The following is a 12,871-nucleotide window of genomic DNA, read 5'->3' on the forward strand; positions in this document are numbered from 1 at the left end:
ATAATATGTAAAATATGGTGATAATTCTACATCCGGAAGCAAAACAGTTTCTTTCAATCTTTTCTCGTTTGAATGCCGGGAAATAAAATTACTACTTCTATAATTTGTGTATACTTATCTTATTCATGCATAAAGGGGAAACTACTCGTTAGGAAACAAATAGAAAAAAAAAACGACGTACGAGGTGCACAGTAAAAGTATTAACCGTTTTGTTCTACAGTCCACATTTTTGTCATTTCAGGAAAATAACTGTGGCGTCGGACACCTTCATCCTTCGTCTCTAAGCAGTGCAGATTTTGTTTACTAGATGGCAGTAGTTGAGTCACAGTGCCTGAACGAATGTGTTTCTTATACTGCCCGGGGACATGGATTTTTCGGTTGAAGAGCAGCGGGAAATTGTGAAATTTCTACCTGCAGCTGGATAATCTTGTGAGCCGATATTCGTCGCCAATTGGAAGGGTTGTGTGGCGATAGTGCTCTTGTAGAAAATACTGTTAGTAAGAAGGTGCGTGTGCAAAGAGGGTAAACGACTGTGAAAGGATGAGCAGAGGTCTGGACGTCCAAAAACAGCGTCAACTGACGCTAACATTTCATGTGTTGAGAATTTCATCATGAAAGATAGGCATGCCACAATGCAGAAGATTTGTGATACACTGGGACTAACAATCGGAACAGTAGAACAAATAAACGAACACAAACAAACTGGGCCTAAGGAAAGTTCTTCTTTCTGGGTTCCACGAATTCTTAATGACGATAAAAAAAAAGCAAGGGTTCGATAACGTGTTGCAAATTTAACACGATTCAGAAGCCAGGGACGCAATTTCTTGGAAAGGGCAATAGATGAATCCAGATTCCATTATTCAACCCAGAATCAAAAAGGCAGTAGACGCAGTGGAAACACACAGATTCATCCCCTCAAAAAGTTTCAGCAGATAGCATCCAATGATTAGGTGCTGTACGCTATCTTCTGGTGTTCCCAGGGAGTGATACTATCCCACCATGTTTCGAAAGCGCGTACAATTACGGGCAAATATTTTCATCACGTTTGGATACAAAATTTCTTTTGCCAAGATTGACTGAGAAACGACTACAAATGACAAATGGCAATTCTATCCTCCACATGGACTATGCACATGGACCTTGCTAATGTTGTGACCTTGTTCTTGGCTTACTACGATATTGAACTACTGCCATACACACCCTACTCACCAGATTTATCCCTGAGTGACTAGTAGTTCTCAAACATCAAGACGTCTTTTAATGGATGCCATTTTGCCAGTGAGTCATCTTCTTCAGTATTTGAAAGATAACCTCTAAAGATGACTGTGTCACATGGTACACAAAATGGAGCCATGGCAACTGTGTATCCATAAAGAAGGAGAGTTTGTTGAGAAACACAGGTTCGTTCCCTGTACGCATTTCCTTGTTCTTGGGAATTAGAACGAAATGAGACATACTTTTAGTGTGCACCTCGTATATGTTGACTGTTTGAACGAGATGATCGCTAAATACTACTAAAACAACGACAACATGTGCACCATTTTGTTCGATGACCTTGTGCTATTTTTCCGACACCATAATCCGTCATTATGGACCTTCTGTGGTTTCTGGTCAAAAACTTGTGACACGTGGTTTTCACATGTCTCTTTTTAAACCCACTTAACCATTCACATAGTTCTGGAGAGACCGAAACAAGTAAAGTTCGACGATACGAAGTTTCAGTTATCCGCTGATGCATTAAAACCTCCGAACCAAGTCATCTCAATTTCTGACGGGTCGTTAAGGATGTATACGGTCTGATGTTTGCTGCGTAATATACGATACTCTTTCTGTCAACCAATTCCGGCCGTTTTTAAAAAACGCTAATCACCGCTAGTGCTGTCACTTTTAAGTACTAGGTGCACTCGTGCTTATTGTCGACAGAACAGGCCCGAGTCTATCGTTCTGTCCGGCAGCAGCAGCTCGAGACGCATGGTTCCCATTTAATCTCACCAAACGTGCAACATAACATTTCTATGGGCGTCAGCGTGGGCTGTGATAGACTGTAGAGCTTCTGTTCGCTTCAACCACTGTCTCTCTCACACACACTGTTGTCGTAGGTTATCCACTTTTCATCACTCGTGATCAACCGCTTTAGAAATGGCACTCGTTCGTTACGTTTCAGCAGAGATTTACAGATAGAAATTGGAAATCCGTTTTTGAGTCAGATCGTATGACCCAAACGTCGAGCTTCTCTTTGTAGTCGTATTTCTCCAAATGGTCTAACAACACTGTTTGAGTGATTGGTGATGTCATGACTGATTACATGCCAATCTTACTCTACTTTTATCAGAATATCATCCATTTTTTATTGCATGTACAGTGTGATTGGTCAGCAACTGCGAGAAGCATGTTGAAAATCGACATTCTCGAAACAAAAGCGACTGAAGCAGGTTTTGACCATTGGTTTTGACAACTTATCTCGCCCATAAACAGCACAAAGTTGTTCACAGGCCTGCGTAGCATTTGCGTCTTTATCAAAATAAAATTGTAAAAAAAAAAAAAAAAAAAAAGCTCAGTTTTGCGGAAAGTAGTACTTATCTTCATGGCACGATACTTTACGTTTGATTACAAGAATTTCAATAACTTTTTCACATCTACTAACTTCAACTATAAGCTGTTAGTTATAAGCTGTTAAATGACGTTAGGACTAACCCACTGCGACTCATATACCTTGATATTTGTAAGACTAACGCCATCTCGTGCACGAAAGGGTCACTACTTCTAAGACTACCCGACGGTTAAGAAAAAAATAAATGCATGTCTCATCTTTGTAGATATAATTAAAGAAGAATTAAGGTTGAAGAATTAATCGTAATTTTAGGCCATATCTCATTAAACCACATTCTGTTCTGCCATCTTCCCAGCACCATAATGAAAATCTTGATGAGAGTATACATAATCAGTTTCACCTTATTAGGTAACGTGGATATCGTACATCATCAAGTTTTGGATTTAGAAAATTAATTCGTTTTCGTCGAATTATTCGAAAACTACGCATGAGGATTTATTCTTAATTATATCCTTTTGTTCAGCTTAATGAGATTCATCGATTGGCATATGTTTCTTATTGGAGAGACACATAAAAGCGTTAAATGCTAATATTGCTGTCGAATTCTTTTTCTTCCTTCTTATGTATGGATACATTGTGAAGTCCATTGTTTATTGTAGGGCGTTTGTCTAAGAAGAGTGAGAGTACATTAAAACAAGTTTTGTACTGGAATATACAGGGTGTCTCAAAATTCCTTTGACATAGGGTAACTATTATCAGAGTTACAACTAAATGTTACAGAGAAAACCGTCTCTAAATATGATGTTTTCTATCTAAAGTGAAAGAATTTTTGAAATCGGACGAGCCGTTTGGGCTGTACACTCTTTATGCGACCAATGTTAAATGAAAATGCAGCGTTGCCATTTACCTGGACCCACAACATAAGTGAATGAAGTTACTGTCTTTTACGCTAACATTCGATGGTCAGCCCCCATTTCAAACAGTAACTTCATTCACTTACGTTGTGGGTCCAGGTAAATGGCAACGCTGCATTTTCATTTAACATTGGGCATATACAGAGTGTACAGCCCAAACGTCTCATCGGATTTTAAAAATTCCTTCACTTTAGATAGATTATGTCATATTTGCAGATGATTTTTCCTCATACATTTTGTTGTAACTCTGGTAATACCTTATGTCAGGGAACTTTTGAGACACCCTGTATTGTGCGATATCATGTGCATGTGCACACTATCGTTGTTATTAACTGTAATATTTGTTTGGTTATTTTTTATTTCTATTTTTTTAAAAAAAGAAACTATTGGAAACGCCGCAAGCATCTTTAAGTATGATTTTTCTGTTTACGAAACTCTTCCAGATCTTCCTTTTCTATTTTGTTTTATATATGAAGTTATTCTCGAAGTTAATTCCTAGATACGTACATATTTATAGGAATTTCTATTGACAGTCTGCTTAAAATTGAAATATCAAGTAGTGTACTTATGGTTCTCTTTTTATTGGTGATATGTTGTTTAATTAAATTCTTTATATATATATATATATATATATATATATATATATATATATATATATATATATATATATATATATAGTTAAGATATAAACAACAAAGAAACATATTCGATTTAAAAGAAAATACTAGTATTATGTTGACTTGATTCTATTTGTACTTCGTTATTTTGATCCTTTCATGAAAAATTGTTTGAATGTTATTATCAACATGAATATTTCTCGGTCATTAAAACGGGATTTGTGGTAAATATGTCATTTCCATTGTTATTTTTTCGACAAACTTGTAGTAGGGAACACGTTGATACATTGACAGTTATCTTCTATTAGGAAGACGAACTCCTGTTCACGAAGCAGAAGCTTATTACGTACATCTTTTGTTCGTCTTCTTTATGTAGTAGTTTCCCTATGTTTTGAGCGAATTGGAACACGATTTGAATTTTATGAGACTGGAGATTACATAATAAAGAACTGTTCATATAGTTTTTTTTAAACTTCCGACCAACGATAGGAGAGAAGAAATTATGGTTTCAAAATGGAAGAAAAAGGCAACGTCCTAGATTCATTGAAATAATCACTTCTTGTGAGTTCAGGGAAATAAAACAGTGCCGGGTCTGGTCACAGGAGAGGTAAACGATCATGCGTACTCAGCAGATAATGTTGGCATTGCAGCGTCAACTAGTGTCGTGAAGACAAAAGAGGAGCTACTTAAAAGGAGAAGTGTAAAATTCCAGTATTAACGACGAGGGAAGCGGATATGCTGACCGTATATCACCAAAAAGACATGACAACCACAAGCTGGCTGCTATGTCCTGACCCCTAAGGGATGTTAAGCCAGGAAATTAGTTAGATTAATGAAAAAATGAATTCAAGATTTTAATGGATTTACATGTAGGGGAACATGGTGGCTCAGTGGTAGAACACTTACCTCTAGTGCATGGGATTCCTGGTTCGATCCCGGCCAAGTTAGTTTGTGGTGGACAACATCGTACCCATAGGTTTTCTCTGGGTTCTCCCGTTTCCTCCCACTTTCTCACTCCACCAATTCTTCCATCATCATTCACTTGCTTTAATCATCGTCTCCCTTAGCCAAACAGGCATAAGTCTGGGACGTTAAAATCAAAGATTTCATTTCAATTTATTTCATTTTGGATTTACATGTTTCACGGCTCCTACACAACCAAAAAGTGATTTTTGAATGTCTGTCTGTTTGTCCTTCCGTAACGATGTACTCGCCTATAGGCCATACCGTGCAACGTATCCGTTCCAAATTTCAAACCCAAAGTTTTTTATAACATTCTCCAGGGGATTTTTGAATTTTCTTTTCACCCCTCCTGAAATTAGAATCGTTTACTGGAGGGTGAAAATGAAAATATGCAATTTTCTCGAACTCGGCTATAACAGGTTCGTTCATATTTCATAAACCAATATTTCATTAGCAGCTCTATAATATGATATAAATCATTTCTCTCTGAAACGTCTGGAAGAAATAGTTTATTTACTCTCGGGGGTTTGTTCTTTTCGGACAGTTTTCTCAAACCGAACTCAGGCGATTTTATTCGTGTTTCATAAATAAATGTTTCATTAACACTTCCATAATATACATGGGATGCTCATTAAAGATTTTCTCTGACCTAGTTGAGTTAATGTACAATATTGAAATGTTGCGTATATATTGATACACAACTCGGAAGGTTATAGGGAAAATACCATCTTTGAACATTTTGTGTGTTAGAGAGACTTAAACGGAAGAAAGTGTAAAGACAGGTGGAATTTAATGTCGAACGCCGGTCAGGTTTCTGCACTTGAGGTGTCTCACATCAAAGAAAACATTTGATGAGATGTAAGAGACTTATACAGAGAAAACCACATTGTATGAAGCTATGAATCACTGACATCTTCAACTCAAGTGTGATAGGACTTCCATAGAAACGGCTCTTATTCCAGGACAACCCATCCGCTATTTATGAAAACATCACTGGTTTCCAAGATGAGCCGCCATCTTGGAGGATTATCGCACTAACCATTATCTAATTAACTGAAGATATCAAGATAAATAGGACAGATAGGGTGTCTATGAGAAAAATAATCGATGAGCATTTGGAGATACATAAGGTGTCTGGCTGATGGGTGGCTATTGATACCTTTGCAAAAGCAAAAAAGAGTCATTTGTTCCCAAGAACATTTGACCCTGCATTACGAAAAACAAGAGGACTTATTTTGACAAACTAATAACTCAGGATGAAATATGAGTCAATCACTGTGACTCAGAGATTTAAGGACAAGTCAAAACAATCGAAGTATACTTGCTCAGCAACTCCAAAGATATACCATATCCAACCCTCAGCGGATAAGGTTATGCTGACAGGTTTTGAGACGAGAATGGGGTAGTGATGATAGATTTCTTGTGGAAGTGTACCACAATTCAAGGGAAATACTATTCTTCATTGTTGCAGAAATTACGGGATCGGTCAAAACTAAGAAACGTGGAATGCTGACTACATGTTCGTATTCTTCAAGATAGCGTTCCAAGTCACAACTCGCATGTTGCCCACATAGAAACATGATCCTGTGAATATGAAATTCTTTCCATCCCCATATTCACTTGACTTTGTGCCATCTGATTTTATCTCTTTTCAATCATGAAGTCACTTTTAAAGGAAACGTATTTCGAAGATGATAAAACAGTGATATCTGGGGTCAAGTCATGGTTTGTGGAATATTGTGATGACTTCTAGAAACATGGTCTCAACAAGTGCGTAATGCGGTGGGGAAAATGAGCAAAAATAATTTCTCCTCAAAAAATGTACAATGGATAGTTTGCTCTTCAGAATGTATTTTTTGGGGAGGGGGAGATTTTCTCGAAAACGGCTCAAGCGGTTTTGTTCATATTTAATAAATAAATATTCCATTTGTAGCCTTGCAATGTGCTTTAATTTTTCATGAAGAAATCCTCAAGCACAATTTAGTCGTGGAGGTGAGTTTTTTCAAAAGTTTTTTCTTTTCCCAAAACGACTGCAGCAATTTATTCATATTTCATAAATGAACACATATTTCATTGATAGCCCTAAAATACGACATAAATTATATTTCATTAGATATCCACAAGGGATACTTTACCCTTTGTGGGAGTAAGTTTTCTTCGGACTACTTTTTTCAGTGCTTATTAGAATTTTATTTGTATTTAATAATTAAATGGTTTGGGAGTTGCTATAGTCAGTGTTGAATTCAGACCTTTTCACCCGGGGGGAATATGAACTCCTCGGGGGAGGGGAGTTTGGGTGAAGTAATTTATATATTTTATGATAGAAATTTTGAGAGTTTCTCCGGGAGGGAATGAATTTTCTTCGGGGGAGAGATTCCCCCCCGGGCTACCCCCTGAATTCATCCCTGGCTATAGTGTGATACGATTTAATTTATGAAATGAGATTGACAAAGTTCAGTACGATGGTCCATGCTGTTTATTTTTTCACCCTGTCCGTTAAAGAGATACATACATTATTGGGGAATTGTTAATGCAGTTACATGAAAAATCAACTATTGGGTCATAAAATTGGAGAGTTTTCTAAAGTTTAAAATTGCCAAAAGATGGCATTATGTTTCAGCTATTTAGTTTACGTCGTGTGGGTTATCTAACATTCCAGGGGTTATGTATTTCGCCATCCTCTTTACTGTTTGATGTAAATTATAGTAACTTGTGGATAGTTCATTATCAAAATAAAATTATAAAAACACAGCTCGACCCAAGTGCTAAATATATTTAAATAGTTCGTCCGTTTTATCGTGGATAGGCGACATACAGCGTCGATTTCACTTTTATGTACAGCGTGGGCCATAAGTCGCTTGATACTAGCAATTACTCAGTTCTCAGTCGTCTAGAGTAGCAGTAGCTAATTGGCTTAAACAATATGTTATGGTATGGTTCGTGTCAATACGTGGTTCGTGAAGAATACATTATAAGAAGTGATTTTATAAAGGTTTTAAATTTTGTTATATCTGTAATTAAACAAGTTTACAATGAAAACAAACAATTTTTAAGACTTACTTCCAATGTCTCTTAAAGAAAAAAAGAAAGAAAAGAACAGAGAGAAAGAGAGAACATGAGGAGAAGCTCTATTTAGATTTAGTTCCTGCGAGAAGCGCCCGCAGGATTTTTTTTTTCCAAAGAGGGAGAGCAAGGGAGCAACGCACAAGCAAAGTACCAAATACATATGTATCTTGATGCACTTAATACTATATATATAAAAAAACAATTATTATTGACATACATTGTATAACTTTATTTAATACAGTAAATGTATTAACTACTGTAGTGGGTGAGTAAGCAAATCTAACGTGTTTTGATGTGCAGTTTGAAAGACCGAACCCTTTCGAAAATCTAGAGCGGCATAATTTCCTCCTCTTGTCGCCCGCTGCTGTACACTTATAATGTTTCCAGCTGTTGATCTTTAAGATCTCACACGTCTCGAAGTTTTCAATACAGACTTCGTAGTAGAAACTATAATCATAATGGAAATACTTGTGGGATACAGTATCTTTTGGGTTTCAATGGGATGTGTCCATCACGGGACAATATTTGGATGTCCAAAAAGTGTTCTGTAATTATCCCGCAAATAGCTCAAAAGTAACCCGCAGGGAGTCTCATTTTTGAGATATAAGCGAACATCTGGATTTCTACACATCATAGACGTCCAAAGGATGTATCTATGCTATGTTCTTAGTAGTGTAACAAAATAGTGGTGAGGACTATGGTAATCGCTTTACGTGTCATAAGACAAATAAAAAAAATGTTCTTACTACACACAACTTCTTCCATATCTTTGTGTTGTGTGCAATAAGCAATGTTACTAACAGGCATCTTCAAAAGGTAGCTAAATGATGCACTAAATCTAAACAACACGTACGAAGTGCCACGTGTACATCACGTGAAAGAGTTTGGTTTGTATGACGTGATGTTTTCTCAATTAATATTGAGAGCTCCTTTGTGGCTAAGTGGTTAGCGTACACTCATTTGGCGTGGGAGACCCGGGTTCGATTCCCGGCGGGAGCTCATGTGGTTCGGATTCCACGTTAATCAGTAGGGGCACGTCCCATATAGCCTCGCTGCTGAACGGGACGTTAAACTCAAAATCAATTCAACTCAACTCAATTAATATTGAGATCGGAAATAGCAATAAATTTCTATCACTTTCAGTTCTAGCAGATAGATTGGGATGGAGATGGAGTATATTCTAGGGACATTTAATTGATTTCAGAAAACCGCTTTTTTTTATTGTAATAAGCCCCAAAATAAGCAAAATTGGTGAAAAAACCAAAATCGAAAAGTGTTACGTAACATGGAGGGGGTAGGGGTTCGGCCTTGCGTTACGAAGTGTGACAAGGGGGAGGGAAGGGGTCAAAATTAGTCAAAAATAGTGTTACGTAATATGTGGACGGCCCCTAAGAGAGAAGGTGGTACCTATTTTTGAACGTAAAATTGATTCCAAGAAAACCACTCCATCGCTTTTTTTTTTTTTACTCTTTGTATATCACTGATAGAAATCCACTCTTTTTTTTTAGTATAGAGTTAAGGATGAAGACAAATGGTTCCTTAATCGATTACAGGGAATCGTCTCTTGCTACCTATTACCGTTTTCGGTCTATAGTGATCAACGGTAAAACTGGAAAAAGGTTGAGTTCTACAATTTCTGGTTGTAATATCATTTCCATCAACGAACTCGCTTCTTAAGTTTTGACACTCTACTTCCTTTCCAAAATTCATGATCCATGAAAAGTTTGAGAGATTGATTTGTTTTGCGGACGAACGGACAGAAAGACTAAATATATAAAGGAGTTTTGGTAAACTAAACACCTTAAAAATGACTAAATTTTTCTAAAACTACACTGAGAAAAAAAGGACTAGGATATCCGTGTGGATACATCGTATTTATGCGGGTACGCTCCTTAAGTAATGTAATTTCATGTATAAAAGTACAGCAAGTGGGAACACCATGCCAAGTCTGGAGTTCGGCGTCGAACTAGACTCGCTGTGATTGGATAATTTTATTCACATGATTGGTTTCGCGTTAAAAACTATTACTCTCGTAAGGTAGGGAGTCACAGATTTAGAAAGAAGCAGGACGGAACAATCGTAGGAAGGTGGTAACAACATTATATACGTAAGTTACCACCGTCGGAATGGGTATGGCGTTAATTCTAGATTTGAAATGGTGGTCCTACAATACAAAATTTTCGCTGGACGGTGGTGTAGACAGTACTACGGATGAAACAACATTACTTAATGAGGTGACGCGCGTAACCTGGTAAAAACAGCATTTACATGCCGACTGGAGTATGCATTTCTCTCAGTGTATAGCAGAATAGCTAATAGAATATGGCAATAAATTAAGACAAATAAATCCTAAATTTAGTGTGCCAACTTAAGGTATACTCCAGTATTGTTTCTGATACTTTCACATTAAACACTTCGAACGATCATATTGAAAATATTAAAATATTCACAGTACGTTTTGCTCCCTTAGAAGTATTAAGATCTATTGAATTATTTTCTTCGTTTCCAATTCTTGCTGTAATATTCACTATATTTTACTGATCTATATTATAGAGTTCAAGCCTAAAGTACATTCGGAAATAATCATACACAAATTAATTATAGAAAAACAAAGATGTTCCGGGACCTTGATTTGTCGTGAGACCTTGACGTATAGATGAGAGTGGCACAAGTAAGTGCAACTGCTAGCACAAAAATTAGCAAATCTTTTTAGCTTCGAGGCTGTGTGATACGTGAACCTAAAGCTTAACATGGAATCCAAATAACTTGATCTCCGGCTAGGAATCGAACTCGTGTTTTTCACTCCAAAGATGTATAAGCTAACCATATAACCATGGGAGCTACTGTATAAGTTATAGCAGAAAGACTAATGTTCAAAGTGGAATCTGAACCACTTTGCGTCCAATACCGGGAATTACACCTGGAACTTTTTGCACTAAAAGCACATCCGATAACCATTAAACCTAGTAAAAGGGCGAACGGTGATTCAAATATATGACGTTTTCAGCATCCTTTGTATTCCTTTACCGATAGACCTGTTGAATACATATCCCTATGGTGCCTGTGATCGGGATATTGTGCAGAAGTCCGGCGTTGGGATAGTCTTTCGAGTCACGAAACGTTCACATTTTTTTATTTCTTTAAAGATATCTTTCTTGTAACAAAATTGAAAATGTAGAACATCGAAGCTTCTTCGAAAGGTATGTATGTAAAGCTTCCAGAGAGTACGAATATTATGTATATATATATCCTCACGCATATTTTGTGTGTGTGTGCAGTTCGTTTGAGATGTGTGAGCCCCGGTGTGTTTCCAGCGGCGTTTCAGAAAGTGATCCCATGAGAAGAAAGACGTGACGGGAAACGTTGCCAAGCAACGAATGAAACGAAAAGGTGATTGGGATTGGGAGAGGAGTCTCCTTTTCTCCTCTCCCCTCTCTTTTCCTTCCATCTGCTTTGAGAATTACGCTTCAGTGGACGCTTAATTTGATCCGCAAGCTTTAGACAGATCCTAACTCATAATGAATTAGCTTTATAAAATTAATTAGAAGTGCGAGCCGTGTACATAGTACCCGTACCTCAAAGTCGATACGTTTCTTAAAGACCTAGATAGAGATGGAAAGATCTGGGTAAAAGGGTGAGGTGTTGGGGGTGGGGGTGGGGTGGCGTAAAGCTGGGAAGTTTAAACGTGGTTAAGGTCCTGTCAACGTATCTCCATTAGTCCAACACTGCTGCCTCGTCTTTATCATTCAAAAGTTCCTCCCAGAGAGAGAAAGAGGCTGTAATTCTTGCTGGTATCTTCGATGGATGGCAAGTCGTATAGATGTTAATGATCGATTCGGAAGAGCACTGCTTCCTTCGAGATTTCATAAACATTTTGCTTTGAAGAAAGATAATGTTGATGGGGAGTCTGGGACATCAGGGTTCTCTCCGTGGAGAGCAAAGCTCTCTCGGTGCGTGCTAATGTTTCTTCAAAGGAAAAGATCCAGAAATGCGATAGTTGTAATAGCGCTTTTCACGACTTCGTGAAGTGCACACAAAAGCTCCAAAGAAGTAGTATGCACGCGTAGAAATAATGTGTTTGTGTGTGTGTGCGAAACAGAGATGGGACAAATTTCTGCAGAACCACAAAATAATGTGCATGGGTGGATGGTACAGCTGTTTTATATATATATACGTCAAAGTACTTGGGAGGTAAACTAAAACGAGCTACTTCCTTGTAGAACGATAAAAGAGCTTGAGGGAAATATAATTGGTATTAATTTTGAATGTGAAAGCAATTAATTCCGTTCTCACAAAAAGTTTTAAAACTATCACAAAGAACATGCTTATAAATTTTTAGATCATGTTTACGTTGTCCCATTTTTTTTTTTTTTTTTTTTTTTTTTGTTAGAAGGAACAATCTTCTTGAATTGCCTTATTCCAGATGTATTTCAGAATAGGTCAGATAACAGTGTAATATTTCATAACAAGATTAATACTCAGGTAAATATAACACCTGGTAATTGATAGTTTTCAAAGTATTTAAGACCAAATATTTTGTTTGACGTTTATATTACTTTTAGGAGGCAGAAATGTATGCAATAAGTTGCCTTGATGTAACTTTGTCTTAAATTACGAGTATACTCTGTTGTTTATTCAGCATCGTGTCTAAAGTCAATATTTCGCAATTAAAATTTCTACGAAGGCTTATGTTCAGTGAAAGAAGAGAAAACAAGTCTCGACTCTTGATGAAACAGTCTATTGCCACTCCTATTAATCTG

This window comes from Thermobia domestica, chromosome 16 (assembly GCF_964235325.1).
Source record: "Thermobia domestica chromosome 16, izTheDome1.hap1.1, whole genome shotgun sequence".
NCBI lineage: Eukaryota > Metazoa > Arthropoda > Insecta > Zygentoma > Lepismatidae > Thermobia > Thermobia domestica.